This window comes from Cupressus sempervirens, chromosome 3, assembly GCF_028749045.1.
Source record: "Cupressus sempervirens isolate cs-2001-9-10 chromosome 3, ASM2874904v1, whole genome shotgun sequence".
NCBI lineage: Eukaryota > Viridiplantae > Streptophyta > Pinopsida > Cupressales > Cupressaceae > Cupressus > Cupressus sempervirens.
This window is the reverse complement of record NC_143120.1, coordinates 876,659,046-876,681,855: the sequence shown is the minus strand read 5'-3', so window position 1 is coordinate 876,681,855 and position 22,810 is coordinate 876,659,046.

Here is a 22,810-nt window from a genome sequence, read left to right as displayed (position 1 = left end):
AAACCAGCAAAGAGTACACTCTCACATAATAATAAAAAAAACATACCAAAAAGCTGCCAAAGATATTGATACACATCATGAGAATAGAAATAGGAAATTGATCAAATATAGAATTAAAAAAAACCTACTAAACAACTTGCATACACAAAAATCAATCCAAAATATAGGAATCAATAGAAATTGTCTACATATAACAAAGTTGTAATAGTTTAAAGTATTAATACAACATAAGTACCTATCATTGAAAAACTTAGAGAACCTAAAGTAATGTGAGTTCAAAGTAACAAATAACACCTTAAATTGCCTAGTACTAGAATAAAAAATAACACCTCTACAAGAGGTGATCAAAAGAATGAAATAGAAAAAATAATTAATCATTTTAAATATCATTTCAATATTTGATTAGATAGGATATCTCCCCTTTCCAATTAGTTATGTATTAAAACTCTTTAAACCTATTGAAACAGCTTCCCTTTTTGTGTTTCTATCTCGCTCTTCCTCATTATGGCCCTTATCTCTCTAGTTTAGCTTGTTGGCCTAAATCGGTTTAGTCTAGTTCTAAAAAACCACTTTCTTAGGATTTTTTTAGTTTTTTAAAAATGGCTTTCTAGAGGAAGGAGCAACCATTGACATTACATTTCTCCAACATAGTACCACTAGGGGAACAAGACATATATTGCTTAACCTACAAGATGTTAGACCAACCTTTTTTTCCTTCAATAATCTTCCAACCTATCTTATTAATAAGGGCTCTATTAATTTATTTGAATTTCCTTATTCCTAGCCCTCCTTGAGCAAGGGATTTACAAACTATCTCCCATTTCACTATGGGTATTTTCCTTTTTTCTTCAGTTCCAACCTATAAAAATGTATTTTTTTATTTTTTCCATGGTTTCAAAAACCTTTTTTTGGCATAACCACCATGAGATAAAGTAAATAGGGATTTTCTCGATGTAGGCCTTAAGGAATTGTAGGTTTTCCCCTTGGTTGAGCAATTTCACTTTCCATCCAACAATTTATTTTTTTTTTTTTTTCTGGAATCTCTCCATAATATTTTTCTAAAAGGTTAAGGGAGCCTTCTTAGGAGAAAAAGGGAGCCTAAGATAGATGTCTAGAATAGAGGATATATCATAGTTAAGGATGTTATATATCTCATTTTCATATGTCTCATCTTGCAAAGCACTATTGGTATTAAAAATGAACAACTTACTTTTTTTTAGAGTACTTTTTCCCTAACACAATGGCATAATCATTTAGAAGAATCTTCCACCTTTCATCTTCCCTATTTTTTCTTCCTCGATTATAACTGTGTCATTCACAAATGTTACATGTGTTGAGGAGGGAAGGTTAGGAATAATTTTGATACCTTTTAGAGCATGTATATCCTTGAGTTTGGTATGATCTCTTCCAAGAACCTCGCAAACCAATGGCCGGTCAGCTTAATACCTTAGTAATAAAGCATTGGTTTTCCTTTCATAGAGACTCCATGATTAGATATAATCATGTGTTTTCCTAAGAATAGCATATTAACTTTATTTTATTTTTACAACCCGAGAGTGTAAAGTTGAGAGGGTGGCTGCAAAGTATATACTTAGATTCCTCTTTAAGTCATTACCACTAAAATAACGGAAATGCTAAAGGAGCCTTAAAATAGGAACTAAACCAACATGTTATTCTAGAGTTTAAAGTAATGTTGCAAATAAAAAATCTATCTATGCACCTATGTTATAGGAATAGTTCACTTATTCTATTGTCAATGGTTGTAGGAACACCATAATTATACCTTGCAAAGAAACAAACAAGGAAATGAAATCTATTCTTAAAAAGTAGTTCACTCACCAAGTGCCCCTCTTGGATGAGTGAACAGAAGAGACAAACTAGACAAAAGATGGAAACTTGAACTTTGAATTATATTCATTCATGGTAAGAGTTTACATCTAATTGAAAACAAGATCACATGGTGCTATTATGAAAAACTATCTATTCTATCTTCTTCTTAAAAACTTCTTTCAAAGCTACAATGGGTGTTATTTAAAGGGAAACTACAACAACTTCCTACTTCTATGATCACTCCATCAATGAGGATCAATTACAGGTTTGTAAAGTTTACAATAGAAATATCATTAACTATGATTAAATCTTCCAAGAATATATGAGGTTGAGAGTGCTATATTGGTGCACTACCATAATAGAAATCACACAATATTTTGCTTGTTATAGTGATTCAACAATCTAGTTAGCTTTGACTTATCATTTAAGTGTTGACTTTGAATATGTGCACCAAGTACCTACAAAACATTGAATGCATACAACTTCCAAATACATATATTCATTTCATCATCAATGTTAGAAAAGGTATAATGTTCAAACTATCACTCTTTGCAAATCCTATGGTTATAGGAAGGAATCTACCCAAACATAGAATGGATGAGAAAACATTTATCAGCATGTAACATTCCTTCATTATACCATAGAAGTCCATAGATTCAAGAAAACATAGCATATCTAAACTATCTATTCTTCAACTTCATGTCTAAACATATTCATTAAAACATAATTTCCTTTACTTAAAACCTTAGTCATAAAAGTTTTTGCAAGATAATTTTCTAAAAACAAGATAAAAAGGATCTCAAAATAATAGGCTTTTAGAGGCTCATCATTCCCCCCAACTAATCTATTGTTGGTCCCTAGCAATCATGAAGTTCCTGATTTAGGCCCACACTTGCCAATCACTTGGTATCATTTCCCTTGGCTCATTCTTCACATAGTCAAAATAACCATAATTTGTCTTAAGTCTTTTCTAGCACCTTACTTCATCTATCATATCACCATCCTTGACATTGTCATTTACTAATAACAATGGTTGCAGAAGAATAGGGGGTTGATACCTTAATGACAACCAATGTTTGCACTAATTTCTCCCCAAGTCAATATACCATTGAATCCTAATTGTAACAAGAGTTAGACTTTGAGGAGAGTGGGGTTCTCTTTTTTTTAGATCATATGGTATCCTAATTCATCACTTCCTTGAGGCAATAATTTTTGTTTCAACATTTTGACATGAGTGTTGTTCCTAGTCTGAAAAGGCACATTCTCTGATTGAACACACCTTACCAACTCTTGTGGGATTTTCCAAAATAGAAATCTAATCCAAATATGTTTATCTAGAATGTTGAACTTTTGGTCTTATGAACAATGGTGCTATCATTCCACTCTCCCTATAAAGTGCAAATTGGTGTTCTCTACTTATTTCATTTTGTATCCATGACATCACTACTCTTAATTGCACATCCCCTACATATAGGACTAGGTTACACTCTGTGTCATTACATACTGCCAAATTATGAAAATACAATTCACATAGTATATTTTTCAAAGCCATGGGAATAGATTGAAATGCATCATAAAACTCATGTGAGGTAGAAATAGATGGATTAGGACCTTCTACAATTCTAGTCAATTTATAATTTATAAATTGCTCTTTAAGAAACAAGGCATATATTAGAGATTGCGACCTACATTCCATTAATTCAGGAATCAATCTTATGATCTGCTCAATTCTTCTTTTCAAGTTTTCATTCTGATCTAAACTCCATTTCAATTGGTAGCTGGGTGAACCCACAATAGTGGGTTACACTTTTTTGGAGGAAGAAATCCCTCCAAAAAAGCTGAAGGGAAAAATCGTTCGAATAGTTTTGATAGAAAAAAAATTAAAAGTTTCTATCAAAATATTTTAGTTTCTATTGAACCTTAGTTTCGATTGAAACTAACATAATTTTTTAGTTTCGATCGAAACAAAGGACAAAGTTTCGATCAAAACTTTATTTCAATTTCGATCGAAACTAGAAAATCTATAGGTGGTTAAGGAACCGCATGTGGGTTTCTTAGTTTTGATTGAAACTGAAATAAATTTTTGATTGAAACCCTAAGCCGCATGATAAAAGGGGGCATAGGCTATTGTCTTCTCATTATTTCGATCGAAACTAAGAGAGAGATTGGCATTCGCCCCATCAACCATCTGGAAAAGGTATGAAACTTGTTTTTTCCCTTCTTATGTGTTTTCTGTTAAACTTGATGTGTTTTTAGTATTTAAATATATGTTTCTTTGTTGTTGGAATATTAAAATGGGAAGAATGCTTCTAAGGGGTGAATTGTAAGTACTGGCCTTTAACCTATTTTAAATCCTTAATAACATATAACTAAAATTAACATGCATGCATCTAAACATTAACCAATCATGAGAAACAAACATGCATCACCACATAACACTTGAGATTTTGGTAACCCAGAAACCCTCCAAGAATAAGAAGGTATAATTGGGGTGGGGATGATACCCACAAAATCACTGCAGCAATAATGTTTGACCACTTCTGATGGTCTGCCCTGTTAAAGGCTTTACACTATGTCAATAGTGGCTTGGTTAAAGGATTTACAAACACTTCACATGAAATGTTACCCTGTTAAGGGATTTAATCACCTTTTCAAAGGATCTACAAAATAGTTGTTAAGCTAACCTATTCAACATAGGGTTTCCTTTCAAATACAATGGCTAGAGAGTATTAGGTATAATAAACCTGATACTTACAATCCTTGATTGCTGAATATAGGCACTTGATCTTCTTTCTCTGACCTTGATCCTCTAAGATCTGATATTTATTCATATCCCTTGCTTTGTTCTGATCAACTGAATGTCTAACTGCTACTCTCTTCCTCTAAGTCTTTTTACTCTTCACTCTGAACTCCACTATAGTTTCCTCATACACTCCTTCATCCATCCATAATACAATGAGATTTCATCTTCCTTATAAAGATATTTGAAGATTTAGGGTTAGGTGTGGATCTACAATCCATATTGAATCTCTATTTCCCGCTCATTCCTTGCACTTTTGTTATTGGTTGCATGCCTTCTTCATTTTTTTAATTGGCTACATGTAGCATAGGAAAAATAAAAGATTCGATCTTATCTATTTGATCCTTCTAGATCCTTCAATGTCAGCCATAAAAATGGTTTACATTTGAATTAGTGAAGTTACAAACTCATATGTGCATTCTGTGTTACTCAGCACTTACCAATTTTTGATGCACGACACATGTAACAAAACTATCTCACTCGGCTCTTGTTGTGTTTTTGTTTTACTTGCCATCATCTATGACTAGGCACTTAAATATCACTCGGCTCCTATATCATGCTTGGCATCTGAAGTCACTCAACACTTGATCTTCACTTGGCACCTAAAGGCTGCTCAACCCCTAAAGATCACTCAACACTTGATCTTCAATCGGCACCTGAAGGCTAATCGACACCTGAAGATCACTCGGAACCTGAAGGTTGCTCGGCTTCAATGTAGAAAGTGGTTAAGTGTGTTGGCACTCAAATGTCAAAACCATTATGAGACTAACATTTGTATATTTTATTGTTTTTTATATATGCATTGTGAATTTTAGATGTGTTAGATTGAGCGTTTTGAGCTTATTACCATGATGTTTGATCTTTTCTCAACTTATCAAATATTTATAGATAGATATAGACATTTTCATGATAAACATTGCATGTACTATGAATCTTGGCAACATGACTCCCTCCTCCTTCAACTAGTATTCTTGTTGTAGTCTTAACCTTTTGTCTCTTAATATTGTTCTAAATCCTTAGATCTATTTAGATTTTTTAAAGATATTTTTTCATCCATATTATCTAAATATATAATATTATCTTTTAATAAAGTTTATTTAAGTACACTCTAACTATTTTACCTAATCTAAACTCTAAAACTATCCATAACCATGACCTTTAAAAAAATCTCTAACACTAATTCTAACTTCAACTACAAGCTTTACTCCAATTTTAATCATAATTGAAATGCTAACCCTAATTTTTTAAACCCCAAACTAATTATTTCTCTAACCTAAGATGATGCTAAAATTAACTATATATCACTAATCCAAACCCTTACCATGTGGTGTAAAACCTCAACCATAAAGCCTAGCGTTGACCTTAGCCATATAATCCAAACATAAAACATAGGTATGTCATTTTAACCCAAACCCTATTAGTGACCAACCATGATGTAAACCCTAACCTTAACCACAAATAATATTTTCAAACTATATCTAAATCTCAACCCAACCAAATTCTAATTCTCTCCCTAACCAAGAGATAATATAAACACTAATCGTAACCCTATCCTTAATCAAAGCCATAACTCTAACCCTACATGGTGCATTATATGAATACTAACACTGGCCTTTATTATAGCCTTAACCATAAACCTTGACCTTAACTACAATCTTAATCATAACCAAATTTACGCTAACAATAATCCTAAGAAAAGTATTTCTCTAACCTAAGAATAATTCTAAACCTAACTATATCACTAATACAATTTAACCTAACCCAAACCTTAATCATGATGTTAAACCTGACCTTGACCCTAAAGCTTAATATTAGTAGTAACACTTATGCTAGCCATCCCCAAACCCCAAACCTAACTATATTTTTATTCCAACTTTTAACTCTAATTTGTTAACCATGATTTAAACAACCACACTATAACCTCAATGCAAAACCCTAAACCTAAACTTTGTCCTAGTATATATATATATATATATGTATATGTATATATGTATATATGTATATATGTATGTACATATATATATGTGCATATATATGTATGTACATATATATATGTATATACATATATATATATATATATATATATATATGTATGTATATATATGTACATGTACATATATATATATATATATATATATATATGTATATACATATATATATGTACATACATACATATATATATATATGTGTGTGTGTGTGTGTGTGTGTGTGTGTGTGTGTGTGTGTGTGTGTGTGTGTGTGTGTGTGTGTGTACATATATATGTACATATATAGATCTATATGCATATACACATGATATGTATATTTGCACATATATATACACATATATGTGAATATGCACACACACACACACATGATCTATATGTGCAAATATACATATCATGTGTATATGCATATTTACTTTGTGGACCTAAATTACACTTGACAAGTTTATGTGCACACGTATGTCTAAAACCTTTGAACATTCAATCTAACTTAGATAGAAATATAAGTTGCACACATAGTTCTTAGAAGGTCCTTGAGTTACAAACATTATATATAACAACATGTGTGTTTTAAAATTTAGTTTTTTTAAGGTACAACATGTTCATTTCTGTTTTAGGACTTCTATATATATGTACACATGTACACATGTTTAATTTTATTAAAACAATTTAGATACAAGTTTTTTAATTTTTTCAAATTGTACATAAATATGTTAATATAAATTTCAATTTTATTAAATGTCATACATTTTAATTTTAATTTTCAATTTTACATATTATACATGCACCTACATACATTGACACATGGTTGATCAACAACTTTCTATCCCCCTCGAGTAGCTTATACCTGGGCTAGAGCAGTTTATCCCGGGCCTTGAGCAGCAACCTATACCCGAGCCCAAACAGCCTATCTCGGGCCCTGAGCAGCAGCCTATCCCCCCTAAGTAGCATCCTGTCCCCCGTGATCAACTACCTATCCCACCTTAGGAGCTCTATGATCACACTAACCAGGAGATTCATAGACTTCGAGAATCCTTGACTAGTGGCACGTGCTCTGGTGTCTATAGTGGTACATACTAGAGTATCTTACGTAGCCTAACATTTATTCAAGATGAGATTCATGGTGCTACCCCATATTCTACATAGACTATATAGACTATCCTTGACAGTAAGAGATGAAAGGTCTCCTCTAGTCTTTCACTCCAAGAGGTGCAGGGCTTGGTGCCCAAAGATGTCCTGAAGAGGGAATGTTTCCCTCATTATCTTTCACAAAAGTACGTGAAGGGGTATTCTCCGCTTAAGTGTATAGATCCATAGATGGCTGCATTAATATTCCCATGTTTCCTTGCTACCCATGGTCGTTATCCAAATAACGACAAAATTCCACTCTATTTTGCCTATGTAGAGGTTCGCTTATGTAGGGTGGTGAACTACACAAATTTACCAAGACATTTAGGACATGGGCGTGGTAGACTGGCTGATAAGCAGCCAGGTCATCCCCCACTGGGACATAGATTGATTGTCAGAGAGAGGGCACCTGCTATTTCCCCTATGTTAGGTCCATCAATTGATGAGGCCATGCATAGCACTCAGTTACATGGGGTCATTCAGGGAGTTGGAGAGATTGCAGCAGCTATCAGATCTATTTCAAGTAATGAGGTTGGTCAGTATTTGATGTCTCCTCGGCGTTCTAGATCATCATCCTATACTTCATCTTTAGGAGACTTGTATAGTGCAATAGGCATCCCTTCAATGGCTATCTTAGAGGGTCTCACTCGAGTGTTGGCATGAGATACTATGATTGGTCTAGCTAAGGATCTATTAGATACATATATATTTGTATTAGAGCATCTTGGCATACCCATATCAGATGTTCAAGATCATGTCCATGGTAGTACTAGGACACATCCTCAGCCATATTCCTCTCATGGACCAGGTAGTGGTCATGGTGCTAGTGCACATGATGATCCACCTACTGACCACTCTTTTTCTCTAGAGAGATATATACATACCACAGACCCTTCAGCCAATGTTACAAGGTAGGCTCAGAGTTCAGATGTGGGCCTTAATAATGTTGATTTGAGCTTGTTGACCATAGGATGGATGGACTTGTTGACACGTGATGATTCTACTTCTATGCCATCTCATCTACATAGTCCACTTGGCTCTTTAGGATGTGTGCCAGTCACTAGTCATGGGGCTTGCGTAGATGTAGATATGGACCTTGATGCAATGCAATGAAAGCTGGATGCATTAGTGGACATGATCAATGCTAGGTAGTTTGAGTATTATCAAATGACACCATCTACATAGGTAAATTATTTTTTTTGTTCATGTTAAAATTTCAATGATTTGAAACTAATTTAATTTACACATGTGCATGCGTGCACATGTATGTATATCATGCATGTAGATTTGTAATCATAGAGAAATTTTAATTTGATGTGTTGCACCTGCACATGTACAATGTAGGGGGACATGCTTCTTTTTACTCTAGCTTTGATGCCAGATCGTGTACATCGTCGAGACTCATTAGATGATGTCAGTAGTGGATAGGTAATGTTTATTTATGTTTTGATTATGTGTAGATGTATTTCAATATCACTTTCTCTTGAATTTATATATAGGGGTCAACACATCCTAGTGAGCACCTTGATAGTCAGTCTTCAGACCACGTTTTGAGGAGGCATGACAATGATAGTCCTACACCTGATGATCTATAGCTTTTTTTATCTAGATGATTTGTTCTAGACTTTCATCCAGAGGGACATTCATATATTAGATAGACACTTTATATACACACATGATGCATGTTATATTTATATTTGATTTGATATAGATGTACCTGGATTTGCATGTCTACATACATGTGCACACTATTTATATTTGATATTATCTTCTAATAGATCTCTAGATAGATACATGTTTTTGTTATTTCTTCTCAATATGATTGATACATGTTACATTATGTTGTGGAATCTAATACATTATAGATCTAGATCTAGTATATTATAAATTGTTTCTATCTAAGATATGTAAATAATTTATTTAGATATGTACACATGTAATATATTGATTAAAATATATAGTTCATGTAATTTAAATGTTTGGTAATATATCATGTATTAAATATTCAAGTATCAGGTAATTAGTTGTACATAATTCCTAACTTGAGTAAATCTATAGAACTCATCCCTTTTATTTGTTCACATAGCCTAGAGTTTTATCCTCTTAAGCCCAATGTTCTAATTCAAGTCCAACTTAAAACATGTATATGTTCAAATTTTAGTTTAAAAAATTGCAATTTGAACTTGAAAGCTCACATGTCAAGTAATTAGTTAAATCAAAAGCTCACATGTCCTAAAATTGAAAGCACATGTCCTAATTAGTTAAATTGAAAGCGTACATGTGTTCTAAAATTGACAAGTTAAATGAAATAGAAAGTTCAATACAATAGAAAGTTAAATGAATTCAAGACATCGAGTTAAAAATGAAAGAGTAAAAGTTCAATTTAGAAAATTAATTATTCCACCAAATTTCAAATTGATCAAATGATTGTTCAACCAAATTTCAAGTAGTTTGAACCAAATTCCAAATTGTTCTTGAGTTACATTTCAAATTTTAATCATGGTGAAATTTTAATTTGTACACATATCCTAGAATTTTATCCCCTTAAGCCCAATGTTCTAGCTCAAGTCCAACTTAAAACATGTACATGTTCAAAATTTAGTTTAAAAAATTGCAATTTGAACTTGAAAGCTCACATGTCCTAAAATTGAAAGCTCACATGTCAGGTAATTAGTTAAATTCAAGTATACAAGTATACATGTATCCTAGAATTTTATCCCCTTAAGCCCAATGTTCTAATTCAAGTCCAACTTAAAACATGTACATGTTCAAAATTTAGTTAAACAAATTGCAATTTGAACTTGAAAGCTCACATGTCCTAAAATTGAAAGCTCACATGTCCTGAAATTGAAAGCACATGTCCTAATTAGTTAAATTGAAAGCGTACATGTGTCCTAAAATTGAAAAGTTAAGTGAAATAGAAAGTTCAATATAATTAATTTTACAGACTCCTAATTTCATCCCCTTAAGACAAGTGGTGTTCGAATTTCTTTCCCTCAAGGTGCACATGTTAGGTAATTAGTGTACACACATATATATAAGTTCATAATTTCTATAATTAGTTACTTTATGACAATTTGAATTCAAGACATTAAGTTAAAAATGAAAGAGTAAAAGTTCAATTTAGAAAATTAGTTATTCCACCAAATTTCAAATTGATCAAATGATTGTTCAACCAAATTTCAAATAGTTTGAACCAAATTTCAAATTGATCAAATGATTGTTTGAACCAAATTTCAAATTGTTCTTGAATTACATTTCAAATTAGGAGTTGTTTCTATCTCATATCAAGTGGATCAGCTCGTTCTTGGATAACATTTAATATTTTTTCATGATCATCAATATGGAGCCTCCACTTATGTATTCCAGGTCCTTTGACTGGATGAAGAGTTAGACCAGTGGCAATAACATGGTTACTATATTCATATACCTTATTTTTAGGTTGATAAATTTTGGTGTAAATAAGTATTTACTTATTACACTTACTTAATTTTACTTAGGTTTAATGCATTATTTAATTATTTTGCATTATTTTATTATTTTTATTTGTGAGACACTTAGGAGTTTGCACACATTTTGAGTTGTCATGTAGACGACACAGGAGTACACAACTCTATTTAAGCACATGGTGTCTACAACACTATTTTGCATGTCACACCCTTGTAGGCTTATCCTCACATCACCGCACTTACTTTCGTGCTTAATGGAGGATAACCCATATCTGGTGGACATGTGCTTGGTTGTATGACACATCATGGTGCTGATTATGAGGCATTCTAGATGTATCTCAGAGGCCTTTATATACAGGCACTCCTAGTGTACTCTGATGAACAAGTTATTGAGTACATTGTTATTATAATCATACTCTGTCTACTTTGGTCTACTATGTGCTTGTGTTTGAGTTCTTAGTTCCTGGGTGAATTTTACCCTTAGGCAAATTCTTACAATAATCGATGAAATGAATCCCATTTTTAAGTACTTTTCTTTGCTTCAAATATGTTCCCTATACAACAACAGAACCTGTACATGTACACCTTTAAAAAATACGTCAATCTTGAATTTATGTCAAAGAATTTGAATTCATAAAAAACATAGATACTTGACATACATGTACATAATTCAACTATATACTAACTTGTGGGAAAAATAATTTCATCACTTATTTCAGTCTTTGTTAGCTTCTCTCTTTCCATGGTGCAACGTAATAAATAATAGCTAACACCTTCTACATTTTTTGATTCTGCCATGATTGCAAAAACATTTCCTACAAAACCTTATATATGTCAAAATTCTAGATACATGTCATGTACATAAGTACATATATATAATAAAAATTAACCAAAATTATGCAAAATTTATACATGTACATGATCTAGGTATATATATAGTTCATACATACAATCAATCCTGAAATATGGTTATAATCACTAGAAATCAATGGAATATCATCATAATTTTCATCCTCAAACTCATTTGTATTAATAACATCTAGTGGCACCAAAGTCCATTCACCCTCATATCCACATTCTTGATTAATGCAACCATCATAGTCTTCATCAATACAATCAGGACAAAAACATGAGTATTCTCTTGTATACAATGACCACACGTTACTATTTGTACTCATAACTGAATGCAAAGATCGTGTCTTCTCTACCCTCTTGCATGCATGCATTGATCTTCTATCAACACCTGAATGTACACAAGGTCCATAATTTAGTTAGAGATCATCTAAGGTAACATATTAAATATAAATTTAAGATTGAATTTAAAAATATGAACAAATTAATTTATATATACCTGATACCTCCCAAAACACTCTAAATGGTGTGACTCGATTTGCTTGTGATGATGTGTTATCTATATTTGTTGGCACCAAAAAATGTGTTTTGCACCACTCAACCACATCATCAGCATTATTAATGTGATATCCTTTATAGTCCATTTGATACTTTCTTAAAGCATGTTTGATACAAACTCCTGAACCATCATGCTCACCCTTTCCATGTCCACTCTAAAAAAAACTCCAAATGTGTGGTATATTAAAGTATCGATGATATCTACATAATGCATAAAATGGTCTAGCTGATTTAAATTGTGTTGCACATCCATATGATCATACAAATTACTTTTCTATTTTAATGTTTTTGTTTTTCAAATATTCAAAAAAATGTCTTAAAATAATGTTCCGCAAAATGTGTGTCATGTTCTTTGTCATCACTAATGTAAAAGTGATACTCTTTTTTAATGACTCATGCTTGATCTATACTTTCCACACCATCCAGATCAATTTTTGCATGTTGATAAGACACTTGAACCATAATGGTAACCTGCTCTATATAGTAGTATTCTGCTTGAAGTTGTTTTTGAGATACAAAAGAGTAACTCTCTACAAAGTCAGCAACAAATAGAATTGTTCTAAGTGTGAAAGTTTCTCTTAGTGTTTGAATTTATTCTGCTTGTCACTTAGAAAAAAATGCATGGCATATATATGGTTGAATCAATTTACAAAAATTTGACATAAATTCTCTAGCCGATATCTCATCCTCTACATATTGTAACCTTGTTGATTCTTTTCTTGATTTTGTTTCTGACTTTATGTACTTATATCTCTTACATTTTACCATCCTTGTCATATTATTATCTTCTTCTCTCAAAGGAAATTTAGTCAAGTTACCACATGTTTCACAAGTTCCTCTTACACAATCTATTTCACCTATTGCACAATCATTTGGTTTGTCACTTAAGATAGATGTTGTGAATTGACTTAGTCATTTAGGAAAAGTATTTTGAGAAGTTCCACCACTTTCTTCTATCATCTTTTGAAACCTTTCATAGTACAGATCAAATTCAACATGATATCAACAACAACATGTTTCAAAAGATTTATTTATCTTCACGAAATAGGGCTTCAATCTTTTAAACATTGTTTGTCCAATCTTTATCTTAGGATTTAAATTACAAAATGAGAGATACAATTCATGTTGAGTGACATCCAACCAATGTTTTGCACGTTGCATATATTCCTTAGGCCCAATCCTCTACTTGATGATATCTCTTCTATTTGGTGAAGGATGAGTATTATCAATCCAAAATTGAATAACTAAGTTCTTAACTGTTTCCCCAATCTTGTCAGATTGAGGAACTCTACACATTAGTGCCCAATTGCCTTCTAATGTACTATCATTCAAATTGTTTCTCCTTTTCAGATAATGTAGTACTGTCTTCCGACTATACCTGAAATGAGATGATAATGAAGAGATTTGTCTATTTTGGGATGTTTTCTTATTTAAAATAGATGTCAATATCACTCTTCGTGCAATGGATTTATCTGCAGATCTAGTTTTTTTCCTAATGGAATGTAACCCTTCCTTAACACTTTCAACAATATCTTTTTCTAGTTTAGAAGTCCTCCTCTTTTTTATACTTGTATCTATACCCAATAGTCTCAGTGGCTCTTTCAATTCATCTTGAAGAAGTGAAATTGATAATAGTTGAGTTTTCTCCACTGTTGATATATTCTAAAATTGTGCAATTATGTCTTTAGACTTTTTATTCTATTTCCTCTTCGTAGTATGTGTAGGTTGATTAGCATATTGTCTCAATTTTTCCACATCCATTTCAATTAAACGATCTATGTTTCTATGATTAATTTTTCTCTTCAATCTTTGAGCTAGATTAACATTCTCATTTGTTGTTTGATCTTGGGCTGCACAAGAAAAAATGAAACAAAGTCTTAAGATACAATCTCTTTAGGGGACATATATGTATACATATATACATGTTTAACTTGAGTGAAATATTATTTACTTCATTAAATTATCTAACCTTTAGATGGTCCTTCTTCAATATCCATTGCTTCTTCAATTTCCTCATGTCCAACATTTTCATCATCTACTAGAGTTGCATGTGCACGATATAACAAATAAAATCAAATAAGTTAATAAGGGGAAATATTGCTCACAAAATTTAAAAATTAAAGATATAAAGTTTGATAGAGACCTAGAAATCTAGAGAGATCTATATTATATACTTGCAAGAGATGCACATGTACCTGTTTGAACTTGGGATGAACCTTCTCCAATGTCGGTAGGTTGTCCTGGTTGACTACATCCTAAATAAATTCATTTATTTAAATTTAATCATAATCTAATAAACCATAATGGACTATAAATTATTAACATAATTGAATAAACAAGGTAATTCCTATGCTAAATAAATTCATAATTTAAATTTATTCATAATGTAATATTTACCCTAAGGACTAAATATGGACATAATTGAATAAACCCTAATGGCCTAAATATGAACATAATTTCAAATAAACTCTTAATATTAAGTTAATAGTAATGCTAATTTAAGATAAATATCATATTCCTAATTGGATTTAAACCCTAATCCTAACTAAATAAACTAATTAAATACATTGGAAAAAAGATTGTGCATGTGTACCTAATCTAAGATAGTATCTTGCTAGCATTTTTCAACAATTTTCATCTTCTTGTTCCTTAGTTCTTCTTCATGCATATTTACTTGCTTTTTTATCTTTATTGCCCATGTCATAAATTCTTCCTCCAAAATTCGAAAATAGGTTGAAGTTTGTCAAATATTTCTTTCTTCCCAATTCAAAAGCCAATAAAATGATTTCACATAGATGTAAATTGAAAAAAATGAAACTCATATTTATATTAATTTTTTTTTTTTTAAGAAAACCTCCTTATTAGGCGACTAGGGAAAAACCCCTAGGGGCCTGTATATGAGCAATGTTAGTATGCTAATAGAAACCAAATTTAAATAAAGCTTCTACAAACTAAAAAAAATTCATAAACTTCAAGATAGACTAAGATGAGCTCTCAATTGAGAATATGAGCCATTAATGGGCTCTCTCAATGAGAAGCTCTCTTGTTGAGTAGCTTTGTCTAAATAGATAGGATGTATGCTCAAGCTTTATGCTTCAAAAAGGGCTTCAAATGGAGTTGCAATTTGGGTGTGAGTGTATGGTTTTGATGTAAAATGACTTCTTAAAATGGAATTATGACTTTACTTCTTGGATTGTGTTAAAATGGCTTGGGAGAGGATTGCTTAAATAGGCAAAGGGCTAGGATGCAAGGATGGGAAAAAGCTTATGGAAGGCTCAGATTGCATGAGAGGAGAGCACATAGATTGTGCTTCCTTACAACCAATCAGGGAGTGACACATGTCACAGGGTGAGAGGATAGAGGAAAGGGGAAGGATGAGTCAACAAAGGAGGCTCAAGGGATAAAATTTTCATAAAGACCCTCATAATGGCTTGTAAGAGCAATAAAAGGGCTTGGAAGAGTCATTTATGGCCTAGTGGGCTTCATAAAGTTTTATGGTTGGGATACTTTGAAGGAGATGAGAGGAATTTTGACTTGGGCTTGATTAGGAAAGTTCTAAGCTTGCTTAGGATTGTGCAAATGATTAGAGGATGGATTAGGATGGTTTAAGATTAGCTTAGGGATAGGCAAGTGGATGGCATTTAATGAGGGTGGGTGAAGGAGGAGATATTTGTTAACTTTGGCTTGGGTTACTAAGTCTTAACCCATGTTTAGAGAATGTGACAAGGTTAGGAGGGGATTAGGATTAGGTTTAAAGACATCTTCTAGAAGAGTCTAGACTTTGGATGAGGATAAAGACTTTCTAGAATAGTCTAGAATTGCCTAGGATGAGGATGAAGACTTTTTAGAAGAGTCTAGAACTTCTTAGGATGAGGATAAATTAGATTTTTAGGAAATAAATAAAGTTTTATTTATTTCAAGGGTTTGGGTTGAGGAGATATTTATTAAAACTTTTTTAATAAACATGAGGATTAATATTTAATCTTAATTAAATATTTTGAGTTGGGATTAGGGGTAGGAAATGATGGGATTAGCCTTTAATCAAAATTAAAGAAGGATTAGAAGATTTTGGAAGAGGTTAGTGGTCTTAAGGAAATTGGCTAAGTTTTGGGCAAAAAATAAATTTTTTATTTATTTTGGGTTTTTTGGTCAATTTATTAATTAAATAATTAATAAATAAGGAAATAATGTTTAAATAAGATTTAAACATTTTTGGGAGGGATTCCTTAATTAAATATTTTTAATTAAGATAAAGGGATTTAATGGCATAAACATAAATAAATTAATTAAATAATTAATTAATTAATAAATGATGATGTCATCAGAAATTTTTCAAAAAATAAAAATATTTTATTTTCTAAAGGTTTTTAGGTGTCTACATTTTGCCCCTATTTGATGTGATGCCGCAAGTGGCATGGCATCAAAGATAAGAAAATAAGATGCCCAAGGCTAGAGCAGAAGAGGAGAGAATGGACCGTGAGATGCCCCCTCAAGAAGGCGACAGGGAGAGAAAGCGAGGCTCGATGGCTTCTTGAAAAGTACAAGAATTTTGGATGAGCAAGGAAACTCAGATTGGCAAAGAGAAGGGGCTGAATTAGCTCAAACTCTCACTATGGGAGAATGATAAAGGAGAATCAGATGCACAAGAGGAAGCAAGCTTAAGTTCTCAGGGATTGCAGAGGATGAAGGAGCGGAGCGCTATAAAAGGAATCCAAGATGGGAAGATGGATGAGGGGATTATAAAGCTGATGCAATAGGATTTCAAAGATTCAAATTGGCGGAAGATGGGTTTTAGAGATCCCTAGGACTAGGATTATGGATCTCGAAAGATGAGGCTTGGTGGATTGATTTGGATTGGTGGATCCCTAAGACTAGGATTGTGGATCCCTAAAGCTAAAGGTGAGGATTGATTCAAAGAGATACTGATGCATAAGCTAGGGTAGGAGAGACGGATGCTGGATATGGATGGGGGATCATGGAGATGAAGGAAAACCATTGAAGCTTTTTGAGCAGGGGGATACTTCAAAGAGAAGTACCACCATGTAGTTGAGCACTAGATTTTCTATAGGACTATTGGTTAATTGCCAAGGTTACCAAGAACATCAAGGCCTTTTCACCAACTGTCCAAAGGATTGACGGACTGACTCAAAATAAGCATCACACATGAATCTAGAAAGAATCAGAGTGGAACCGACACTGGGTAACCCACAAGCAGAAAAGAAAAACAAACAAAAGACTTGATCAAGACCTTACGCCCAGATTGCCCCATTCGTAGTATACCATGATATGGAAGATCATGGCAACTTTGAGGAGGGAACAAAAAGATTGTTTGGAAAAGATACTTCAAGACCTAAAAGGGAAGACTCCAAATCAAAAGAAAGCGAAAATCCAAAAGAGAACCGTTTGCCAACAAGATGGGTAGGACGAGGTACTAATGGACCAAGATCAGACATGAGGAAAGCTATATCCTACAAGGACCTATCGGAGAGCACCTAAGCTGGTGGATTTGGATGAGTGATGTGTCTGGCAAGCTAAACTAAGAAAGATAACACTTTGGTGACAGGAAATCTAGCTAAAGGATGCATTGGAATAGCTAACCAAGATGTGCGATGGGTGCAAGATGCTGATCAAGGACGAACTGACATGAATGCTAGATAGATAAAATGGTACTAAGCTAAAGAGGATGTGCAAGTTGACGGACCAAGATATTTACAAGTGGGCTAATCAAGATATGGTACAAGCTAATGAACCAATGATAGGTCTGATATAGATGGATAAAAAGCTCAAGATGAGAGGATAGCGGGACGGCTCAATTTGGTGCAAGAGGCAGAAGCTAAGGATGAGGTGATAATGAAAGGTATGGATTTGACAAGATGCATCCAATGATGATGATGGGGACAATGCTAAGGTTGGTGGTAGCTGAATGGATAGATGGCGCTAGAGTGAATGGCTAATGAGAGGATGACATTGGATTTGCATGAGGATAGCCTAGAGCGGGATACTAATGACAAGGGAGGATGGACAAGACAAGATCTCCAAGGAATACAGTGCCCCCAGTCAAAAGATGACATGCGAAAGGAAGTCTTACGATGGATGTGATAGGATTGAAGCTAGGATGGAAAAGCTGAAGGTGCTAGGGAGATGGATGATAACTGGGATGATGGGGTGAGGTTGTAGAAGATAAGTAGATAGCTATAGATAAAAGCTAGAGGATGAAAGATAGGTGGATAAATTGGAAGATGGAGCTAGATGGAAAGATGTGACCAAAAGCATGAGGATGATAGGCTAAGCTGGGGATGGCTGGATTACGCATGATGCTTGTTTGCCAAGTTTTCATCATGGTACTTGTCCAAGGCGCTTGAATTGCCAAGTTTTCACCAGTGGACGCTTTTTTTTTCTTTATTATTTTTTTCTCTTTTTTTTTTTTTTTTTTGGCAGAATATTTTTTTTGACTTTTTGACTTTGGACTTAGCTAGAATGATTTTGGCTTTCTTTAGCTATTTTTGGCTCATAGATGTTGGTAGGATGGATGAAAAAGGATTGGATTGAACAAGTGGAATGGTGGGTGGGAGTTTGACAGATAATGGATGTGAAGACATAAGGCTTGTGGGTAAATGGATGAGGAAAATGGAAAGATCATCATTGGCACACACCTTGAGAGGTGATAAAGTAGTGGGAAAGATGGTTTTGAGCGAGGTTGAGGAGAAAATGGAGGAAGAGAAAGATAAGGACTAGAAGTAGAGTTGGAAGATGGAGGATGGGAAATTTAGGATAAGAAGCATATGGACTAAAAGTGGATTGGGGGGATGAAGGATGCTTATATGGGGATTTGGATGAAGGATGGATGGATGAGGCTTTTTGAGTAGCATGAATGGATTCCAATTGAGATTTTTCTTTGAGATGCATTTCTTTTATGAGCATCTTGGGTATCCACATGATTTTTGACTTTTTTAGCTTGGGCTTTTGTGGCCTCTTGACTTTTTCTTTGATTGGGATTAAATGTTTCTTGTTTTGAACATGTATTTTAGAAGGGACATGTTGAGACTTGGATTTTTGTGGATTTTTGGATTTATGCTTTTGTATTTTGGCATCCAATATGCTTCTATTAGCCATGGGATGGGAACAAGAGCATGGAGGAGATGGAGGGATAATTGATGGAGTGATAGGGTTTAAAGGTTGGAAGGGATTCAAGGGTGAGTGCCTTTAATGATCTGGCTGGTGGATTTGAGGGGATGGAAGGATAGATTGGAACATAGAATATGGATGGATATAATTTCCCAAAATGGATGGAGGGAAGGAAGGATATGGGGCCAAAATAGATGGAAACAAGGAAGGTGTAGGTCCCAAAATAGATGGAGGGGATAAAGGATTCATATTAGGTATGTAAGGACCCAAAATGGATGGAAAGGGTGTGGGATTTAGATAAGCGATATATGGACCCAAAATGGAGGATTGGAGATAAGGAGTAGGATGAGGGCCCAAAATAGATGTAGAATAAGATGGATGGGAACTTTGTAGTGGAGATGGAAGGACTTGGGACCATGCAGGAATAGTGGGGATACCAACATCTAGAAATACATTTTCATTTCTTTTTTCAATATGATGTTCATTATTTGGAACACAAGATGTGAGTCCATTACTAGCTGAAGGAGTTGGAGCTCTGGATATGATAATTAGTTCTTCTTCAATGGGTCTATCATCATGGAGTATGGGAGATGTATGATCATGAAACAGAGGAGATGGGAGGATACGATCTTGAGTTGGGTGGGCTGTGGGAAAGGGATCTTGAGATGAAGTAAGTAAGATGGTAGGATTTAGATATGGAGGGAATGGTAAAAGTGGATCATGTAGGGGAATAAGTGGGATGGCAGGATCTGTTGTTCTGTAGAAGGATATTTCAACATGCTTTTGGACAAGATCTTGACAGGAATGGATGGGAGTAGATGCATGAGGTTCATTATATGTGATTTGGATAATGCTTGGAGGTGGAGATGTGGATGGGACTTGGAGTGATTCGATGGGTGGCGGGATTTTGATGCTTGTGGGAAGTGGAAGGATTTTAAGCAATTTTATGGATGGTATGGGGATGGTAGCTATGGGAGATGGAGGTGATATTATAGATGGGGAAGCTTCATCGCTGACTACTTCACATGGTTGGATTAGATGACATGTCTTATCGACTATTGGAGGTAGCTTTTCTTGTATTTTCTCTTGGAGATTCCTTGGAGACTCATGTGTCAGAGGTAGAGGTGGTGGATTGATAAGAATAGCTAGTGTGATGAGGGTGGAAGATTGGAAGCTTGGTTGATTGGGTGATGGAGGAAAAGCTGAGATATCAGATGGCATGACTAGATAGTTTGGAATAACTCTTGGATTTTGGGGGATGCTTGGGGGAATGTTTCTAAGGCTTTCAATATACCTGTCATAGTCAATAAGAGTTTCATCATCATTGGAATAGGAGGTGGCGGGAGCAAGGACAATATGACCGAACACATCATGATAGGTTTGGGATTTCATGTTTTGATGATGAGTCAGATGGGGATGGGGTCTTGCATATGGATGAACATGGAAGCTCATGGTTGGATTTGGATTAAGCATAGATTTTGCATTGGCTGATGAAGGATTTCCTAGGGAGAGTCAAAGCTATATGACAGACCTAAGGAGGATTGGCTGGAGATTTTTGGCTTTCTTGTGGATGGAAGACTTCAAGGGCATGCTGTCAAAAAGTGAGAGTTTTGCTTTCCTATGCACTGGATTGGTGGAGATTGTGTCAACTTAAGGATAGACTAATGATCCTATGGGCATGACATGAGATTGACCACTTGTGGATCCCAACCTTTAGCTCAAGGTGATGAGGGATAACAAGTGACAAAGCTAGATTACCCTAGACAAAGCTCTGTCAAAGGGATAACCTTGGTGAGGCTGGTGGATTGGTCGGATTGATTGGATAGCAAATTTTAGCAGAATGACAACAAATCTCTAAAGGCTTGGGTGTGATTTTGGATTGGGTTGCTAGCTGGCTGGGGGGGATGATTTGGAGAGAATTTGGATTTGGGATTTTTCTATAGCAAGGAGCTAGATAGATTCGGTTGCAGCGGGGGAGCTTGGATGATTTTCTGCTGAGGTAGTGACTACGCTAAGTATGCCTTGAGCTGGGAGATTTTTGCTTTTTTGGGATTTTGACCAAAGTTGGCAAACATTCATTCAAAAGCTATGAACAAACAAGAAGACAAAATTTTGGAGCAAGCATGTCAAACACACCAACATCCTAGGAAGTTTTCTACAAGGATGAAATTTGTTATAGCTAGGGAGTCCTCGATATACACAAGGTACATGAGGCCCAAATCCATAGATGAAACCAAAAAGATGTCACACAGCCGAGAGAAGCGGTAACCCACTTCTCCTCTTTCACTTCTCAAGGGTATAAATTTCCTTGAGGCTTAGCCCGAGTGAAAAAATCTTGATTCCAACAGAGGTGTCTTTGTATTCACCTCCCAATTTTTATACTCCGCCAGAATGCTGGAGTTGAGGTCGTCCTAAGGGGTGATGAAATCCCCAAGCAGGCCTCCTAAAAAGTGTAAAACAAGACCACATACATGATCTTGGGCTTTAAAAGACACACGTTTATTCAAATTGATGATTTAGATTTTGTAAGCTATGATTGAATACACTTGTGATTATGGCATACAATGTTCATTCCAATTTGACAGCATCGTCAGCATAATGAAAGTTGAGAGATCGTCAACATAAGAAATGCGAGCATCATTGAAACTGCATCCAAACCATGCAATTTTAATTGATTGTTAGGCATTCAAGATTGAGTGTGAGTTTTTTTTAAGCCACAAAACAAAGATGTGTGAAACTTGATTGCCAAGCGCGCGCCTGGAGGCCCTCCATGTCAAGATTTGTCCAATTTTTATGCCCAAATGAAGTGTGAGCAAGATTAATGCACATTCAAGGAATTTTCTAACTTAGAAAAACCACTAAATACCCAAGTGAGTGGAGTTTGATCTTTGTGGAGCACTTAACACCCTCTTAGGTAGACCCATCCCCATAGAAGGTGCTGAGATTGCAACCAATGGTTAAATTGATGGGTGATTAAAGAGGGTGAGTCCAACTACAAACTTACTCAAAGTGTCTTTATTAGTTTTTATAACTTAGAAGATTTCAAAAATGTGGATTCTTTTTATACCCCATAAGATGATTAT